The sequence below is a fragment of the Macrobrachium rosenbergii genome, chromosome 41, assembly GCF_040412425.1.
Source record: "Macrobrachium rosenbergii isolate ZJJX-2024 chromosome 41, ASM4041242v1, whole genome shotgun sequence".
NCBI lineage: Eukaryota > Metazoa > Arthropoda > Malacostraca > Decapoda > Palaemonidae > Macrobrachium > Macrobrachium rosenbergii.
Window position 1 is genome coordinate 73,426,471 of NC_089781.1, and position 8,114 is coordinate 73,434,584.

Below are 8,114 nucleotides of genomic sequence, written 5' to 3' on the forward strand. Positions count from 1 at the left end.
TGTCTTCATAACAGGAACATTGCAGAGGGGGTAGACGGGGACTGCACATGGGATAGAGACGAGTGATTCCACAGTCGAGGCCTATCTGCAATATATGCAAGATGGTTACTTGCAAGAATGATAAGACACTCAAACGGAACTGAGGGAATGCACAGATGGTACCAAATAACTCAGTTTAACACTAAATGCGTAATTACGTTAACACTGAATGCTCCAACACAAATTACTGAGGGTAATCACACAATGGGAAACCAATTAAAATCAGACAGAGAAATAACAGGACTCATAACTGACTAAGAAACCTTATTCCGGTATCTTTCGTCAAGATGACGGTGTCCTCATTCAATACAGCCATGGCGATGGAGGAGGTAATTAAAGGAAATGCCACTACAAAAGTATACTGCTTTGAACCTCGGGTCGAACACGTGGAAGGTCCGAGGGTCAGGCAAGGGTAAGGGCATCTGTCCTCGGTGGTGTTCTGCGCTCTTCTCTCTCTTGATTGCTGTTGCATCGTCTATAACTTTGGAGGTAACCCCTTCACGCCCAACTAGGTGGCGCAAAGGTCAATCTTTGTCACGTTTTCTCTATAGACCACATGGCATCAGTTAAAACTTGAGGAGGGTTTTTAACATGGCGGGAGGCGCCGACTTTCTCTTTTTTTTTGTTGGCTCCTCCTTTGCCCATTGCTTGACGCCAAGAAGGTACGAAGGTCACCAGGAAACAAGGCCTTAGGCAGTCATTTGAACAGAGAGAAGGGTTATTCTTAATCATCTTGGGGAATGAAGGAGAGAGTTTATGAAGGGATGTGTGGAAACCCCGCAGGTCTAGTATTTAAAACAATTGAAATGAATTTTATTTATTTCTCTGCTACGTTACGACTTTAAAAACGGGTGAGGTTGTTTGGAAAGAAGTTTCCTTCGTCGCACCTCCCCAACCAATTTAGCATTCACAACCTAGATCGGGTGAGAATGATTACCAGCAAGCAAACTCACTTAAAGACTTTGCTTTACTTCTCTCTCATTTCCCTCTGGTGCCTTACAATTTAACTTAAACTTCTGCGTGGCAACTAATTTCAAGAGGCAAAACAACACTGTGACATTTACATTAACGCAGAATAAATACTTGATGCTAGAAATGACATATTATCATTAAATTCCTATTACGTTAAGGCGGTGTTAGGCAGTGTTAATCAGAATATTTTCACAACGTAATGGTGTAGTTAAAAAAATGAATTGACACTAGGTTAATTCTAGAGATACTTCATGCACTCTTAATAACAGTCAATTATGAATTTTGCACACATGCGGTTAGTCTGCCTTGAAGAGGCATTACAGTAAGGTAAACATGTGCTTCGTTAGGTGTTTCCACGATACTTGAGCAATGGCTCAGTGCAATTCGGGCACTATAAGCACAAGGTGACAGATTCAGAGTAATCAATGATTGTTAATAAAAGATTATTAAATATGCTGAAATTACATTCCTTAGCCTATGGAAAACAGCTAGGTTCATTCTTAGCCCGAGAAGGCCACAAAGGTAGCCAGAGGGCATGACTCTTCCAATAGAATCATTTGCCAGCATCTACGATAATGCCACTGTGACAAGTTGGCACTCGTATGGTGATGGCATATCGTATTTTAAATGCATCATGCATTATGTATTTAGGTGACTGAGTGATTTTCTTATCTTTTATTTTTATTTTACGAAAGGAACTTTCGAAGACATGACGAATAATCGTATAGTGTAATAGATCAGAAAATTTTCCTTACAACCTTCCGCAATTTACGCACATGTAGTCCATATTGTCATAATTATTCGTGTGATCCGATCTCTCTTGATTTTTGACGTTCGGCGCAAGTACCTATAAGTAAGGGATGGTAACTGAGTTTCTTCGGAATATGAATGTATGTAGCGTGTAATGTAACTTGTCGTTTGACCAAAAAAATAGTAATTAAGGTAATTTAGACCACCCTTTTCCTCACGGCAAGAATATAATTAAAAATTGTTAGAAAGATTAACTTTTAAATACTCGACACAATACATCTATGGGAAGAGTTACTGGTAGCAATGCTTTAGAATTAACAATAGTATGAAATTACGATCTGTAAGGCTATTTTTCTGTTCATATTTATTAAAGATAATTTCAAACACATCTGTATGCACTGTCAAAATGTTTTAGTAGCTCAATAGTTGCGTGCAGTTCTGCAACTGACATTCATTGTCTTTATCAGAATAAAATAAAAGTTTCAAAAGAGACATATCCCGTTGGGGTATAGTCCGTCTGTGCACATCACGTGGTGTACTTGGGCTTTAATTTCCCTTCTTTCCTGGCTGGACTTACATTAAAGTCTCTACTCTACCTCCATTGCTGCTGTCCAACCACTCCAACTCCCACTAGTCAGTCGTAACCGCTGAATGGCTGAAAATGTACCTGTACTTCCCAGTGCTTGGCTTGATGGTGTAATTTCCATAAATGAAATCGAATCAAAACAAGTATGCACATATTAAGATTAAATATCATTCTTACTAAGGTTAAATGGATTATAAAACAAATTTGCTTCATATAGCTTTTTCTCTCATCTATTTCACTTCCTGTGCCCTCAAGACGGTTCAAGTGTTCCTCCCGACGTATTTGTCCATATACTTGAGCGGCGGTTTTCGGTTTCAAGGGCAAAGCCCCTTCGGAAGGGATGAATCTTTTATATGGCTTTGCTCTCTGACCTCACTTGAAAGCCTTCAAGTTCTCAAACATTTTTCTGAGATTTTTTTCATTTTAATCTTTACCCTCAAACATCGTCTCCAAACACGACAAAAAACAGAAAGGGAATTTTTTCCCGGACGTTTCGACGTTTATTTTACAACGCGCCTCTTTTGGTGACTGAGGAAGTTTGTGACAGAGTGAAGTACCCAGGCTTTTTTTAAGGATCGGATCCCATGCTGTAAATTCGTTTTACTTTTTCTTCAGCAGGATAACAAATTTTGTGATACCAAATCCTGCTAGCCTTCACAAAACCTTAAAGTTTTTATTTTTGTTTTCATATACATGCAGGGCAACATAAGGAAAATGATAAAAGCTCGCTCACGAAAAGTATGTTTGAAAGTAACTGACAAGACATTAACGTAGGTTGTAGGTCTTTGGTTATGTTTTTCCTTGAAAAAGTTTTTCAGTATATAACTGAATTCCACATGAAAATGTGTGTGGTGAAAACCTTACATGCCATTGGTTTTAAATGGTTATTTGGTATCTAATTATTCGTTATATAATCTTTGAACCCTCGACTTATTAAGTTGGTAAAATAAGCATTATATTTCATTTGGAAGTAATGCTCTGTGACTGAAGTGACACTTCACGCTTTTTGAATATTGACCTAAAGTACTGTATGAATATGGATCCTCTTTCCAGGTTGAGGGCCAACCAGTTTTCTCAACTGAGCTTATCCCATTTATCATAAAAGTGTATTCTGCAGATCTTAAACACTTTGAAGAATAACTGGGTATTACAGGGTATTATGAAACAGTAAAAGCATAAACAGCCTGAAATTACTAACTGGGTTCAGTAGCTGAGTTGAATGATGCATAATAATGGAATGGCTTTATTTACCTTTGAGGCACTCGCTGGTTATCTAGAAATCTCTTAAAAGATAATGGAATGAGTTCGTGATCGTCTGAGCGTGATTAAATCACTCTTATTTGTTGGAAGATGCCAGTCTACCAGACTTTTACTTATTACCATTACATGATTTTAGACCATTATTCCACAGAATAATACGGAAATATTTATTACATAGTTAGGTGCATCATAACCGTTGTTAATTCATATTTTATGAACTAAATAACAGCCAGAATAGCGCATTGGAACAAAATAATGAAAGTAAGTTTTCCATAATTCACATTCTTTTGGTTAATAAATCATTTATAATTAGGGTTTTCTGCTTCGTATTGTAATGACGACTTTATATGGTTTTAGTTTTCTGTAAAAGAAAACTATTGTGCCGGCTTTGTCTGTCAGCCCGCCTTCAGATCTTAAAAACTACTGAGACTAGAGGACTGCAAATTGGTATGTTGATCATCCACCCAGCACTCATCAAACATAACAAAATGCAGCCCTCTAACCTCAGTATTTTTTTGTTTTCATTTAAGGTTAAAGTTAGCCATAATCATGCATCTGGCAATGATATAGGATAGGCCACCACCGGCTGTGGTTAAAGATTCATGGGCAGCGTCTTATACTGCATTATACCGAGACCACCGAAAGATAGATCTATTTTCAGTGTCCTTGATAATACGCTGTATAGAAAACTCGATTGCACTGAAGACACTTTGGCGCATTTTTTACTTGTTTATTTTTAGTTAGGGTAAATGAAGATTGAACCAGTAATATAATTAAGTCAATTTAATGATTACAGAAGACAATATAATAATCGAAAAATATGTATCTAGTCCAAATATATATCTTTTAGGCAAATGGTCAAATCATTTTTGGTCATCGTTAGGGAGGTTTCAAGCAAGAAAGTGATTAATTTATGTCATTAGGATTTTAATTGATTTTTTTGATCTTCTCAAAGACATATAAACCTTAATGACCTCGTGGAAGTATCTATCTCTCTCAGTTTTAAGTGAAGCGTAAGTTTTACTTTGCAACATCATCGTAGTTGAAAATGTTAGTGATATTGCTACGTTGGCAGAAAACAAGCGTTTGATGCACTACAACCATTGTTCCCATTCCCCTTTTAGTTCGCCTTATGAAAGAAATAAAAATAATAAGCATTAGAAAAAATCACCAAAGCATCGTCCTAATATACTCAGTTGGAAGGGCATTTTTAACTTAACCGCCTTAACTAACCTCTCCTTCCTTTTGCATAGATGGTACTGTAATTTCTATGAAAGGGGATATTATTCCTCCCTGTTTGATTACCTTGTTTGTCTTGAGCGCAGATCAAAAATTTAGTTTAACATGTGCAGCCTTCGAGCTAATTAATTAACAGAAAAGGATGAGAAGAGAAGTTTTTCTATCAGCTATGTATCGTCTGCGCGATTATCGTGAAAGCCTCTGTTGCGTTTGCGAACTGTATTCATTGTTTTGGTTACAAAGAGAGCCACGGCAACTACTGAATTGCAGATATAAACACACAAGGCCACCCAAAGTAACGCGACATTGCTTTCAAATATTTACTCTGTTTTGAAAGACCCCAAAATGACAGTGTACTATTACCAAGAAATCAACTGGAGATGTTAATCCGCTCTAAGATCTTGCTGACTGATCATTTTACCTCTCCTTACAGTTTCAGATACACTAATTGTAATAAATCCAAAGGTTCATTAAAATCTATTATTCATAAAATGTTTGTTTTTTTCTAATAGAGTAATTTGTTCCTATTTTAGTAAAATATTTGAAAAATACTAAAAACCTGCAGGAAACAGTATGCCCGGAATATGTTTCAAGACGTTGACTTCGGCGACCGTGCTATCTATTTTTGGACTCGCGAATGCATTTTTCATTCTTTATCTGCTCTTCAGCGTTACCAACAGGCACACCATATATTGAGGGATAAATTTAGGTTATTAAATAAGCTTTCATTCGAATATCCAACCCACTATATGAAATAAAACGATACTATTCTAACATGTTATATTCAGTCAATCATCATCAAGCTACCGACCACTTCTAATTGTTTTCTCGCTACAACCATCGAAAAGGAATGTCTTTGTGTTTATATGTAAAGGTTTAGGTATTATCCAACTACATATTTACAAAACCAAAATATCCGAAAATCAGTTGGTTGATGAGTCTTTGCATGCGAAGTACAGTTGAAAATCTCATGAAAGCCGATTAATCGTCTTTGAGGATATAAAAATAAAAAAAGGCACCCATCTTAGTCGATTTTTATATCGACTTGATGGTTTTCTTTCTTTAAATTTATATCCCTCAAAGATGATTAATTGGGCTTTCACGCGATTGTCAACTGAATGAGAAATGAATTGTTAGGTAATTAGCCAATAATTTCGTAGTCTTTAGGATATTTTTTTTTGTTCCTTATGAGGTTGTTTATCCTGCAGTCAGATGCAAATCATGTTAATATCAGACATCACTGACAAGTTTAATTCCTAAGTATAAGCAACAACATGGCAATAACAACTGCTATTTATACTGCAGGCACCTGTTCTGAACTTCCTCCAATCAACAGGCTCACCAGTCAGAGCCGAGATATAATTACTAGCGTATTCCAGACCCGGTATCCCTCAGAAAATAATAATAAAGGCGGTGGATATTTGGAAACCAAGACAAATATTATGTGAGGAATGGAAATAATAATATGGAAAAAGTTAAGTATACCTTACTTTTACCAGACCACTGAGCTGATTAACAGCTCTCCTAGGGCTGGCCCGAAGGATTCGACTTATTTAACGTGGCTAAGAACCAACTGGTTACTTAGCAAGGACCTACACCTTATTGTGGAATCCGAACCACTGTATAGCGAGAAATTAATTTCTATCACCAGAAATAAATTCCTCTAATTCTTCATTAGCCGGCCGGAGAGTCGAACTCGGGCCTAGCGAGTGCTAGCCCACAGCTCTACCGGCTCACCCAACGAGGAACTGATATAAACTAAAAACTAAGTGTGATAGTGACCTTAGAAGGTTGGGCGCCAAGTAAAAGGGATAGAGTGAAATAAACTGGAAGGCCCCACCCAAACCGGTACTGGCTGTTCCGTTTAAATTTCCCACCCGTAAGGTCTCATATATAGTATTTTTGTCAGTTGCACGTTTTGAGTAGAATGTATTATGCGGAAAATGTTGATAATTACATTTTTCTTCTAATATTAAGTGTGATTCATTTTGCTTTGTATTAAAATATATGGAATACAACGTTCTGCATAAAAGTGAGTATCTGAAACCCATGTATTCTAGGGAGGAATTGGGAAATCAAATAAGCTTTCATTCAGAACACCAGGTGATTAAGTGAAACATAATCATACTATTCGGACATGGTACGCTCAACCACTTATCATCAAGTGGCCGACTACTTTCAAGTGCTTGTTCAGAACATTAAAAATAAATATATTTATACATATACATATACAGTATATATATATATATATATATATATATATATATATATATATATATATATATATATATATATATATATATATATATATATTTTTTTTACTTATTTATTTATATAAATTGATGTATGTATGTATGTAGGTTCCAGCATAACTCTGAAACACATTGAGCAATTTCAACCCAACTTGGTATACATATGACTTACTTACTATCTGAAAAGACATCACTAGCACCAAAGGGCACCAAAGTGGATGGGGGTGGGTAGGGCTTCCCTGCAGCGGGGCTGGTTATACCCGTGGACTTAGTAACTTTAAGAAATTATCACACCTAATTTCGGTATACATATGACTTATCTCTAAAAAGAATACTGTGGGGTTAAGGCATCAGTAGCACCAATGGGGGTTGGGGGTTGGGAAGAGAGAGAGATATATATATATATATATATATATATATATATATATATATATATATATATATATATATATGTGTGTGTGTGTGTGTGTGTGTATGTATATATATATATATATATATATATATATATATATATATATATATATATATATATATATATATATATATATATATATATATATATCATCACATTACTGTAGTTCGAGTGCTGTGCACTACAAAAGACTCCTTTATTATTCAGCCACTCTTGTCATTCCTGTGTTCATCTTCCACAAGTCTCCACTCATCCTCACCCACCCGTTTCATAGTTCTCATGCAAGTAGTTCTGGATCTTACATTTTTCCTCATGTCTTCTGTCTTCTGGATCACAGCTGACTCTATCGTGTAATATTCTCCCGGTATTTTCTCAAGGACATGTCCAAGTCATCTCTATCACGCCTTCATCATTTCTTGTATAAATACGGAACTTTTGTAATTTCTCATATGGTATCATTAATCACTCTGCCTTGCCTTCTTATTTTCAGATCAACTAAAATCATTTAAGGTATAGTTTCTTTTTCATACCATGATTCTTGTCCATTTAAGACTACACTACAGATTGTACTAAACTAATATATAATCTTACTTTCGTATGTAAT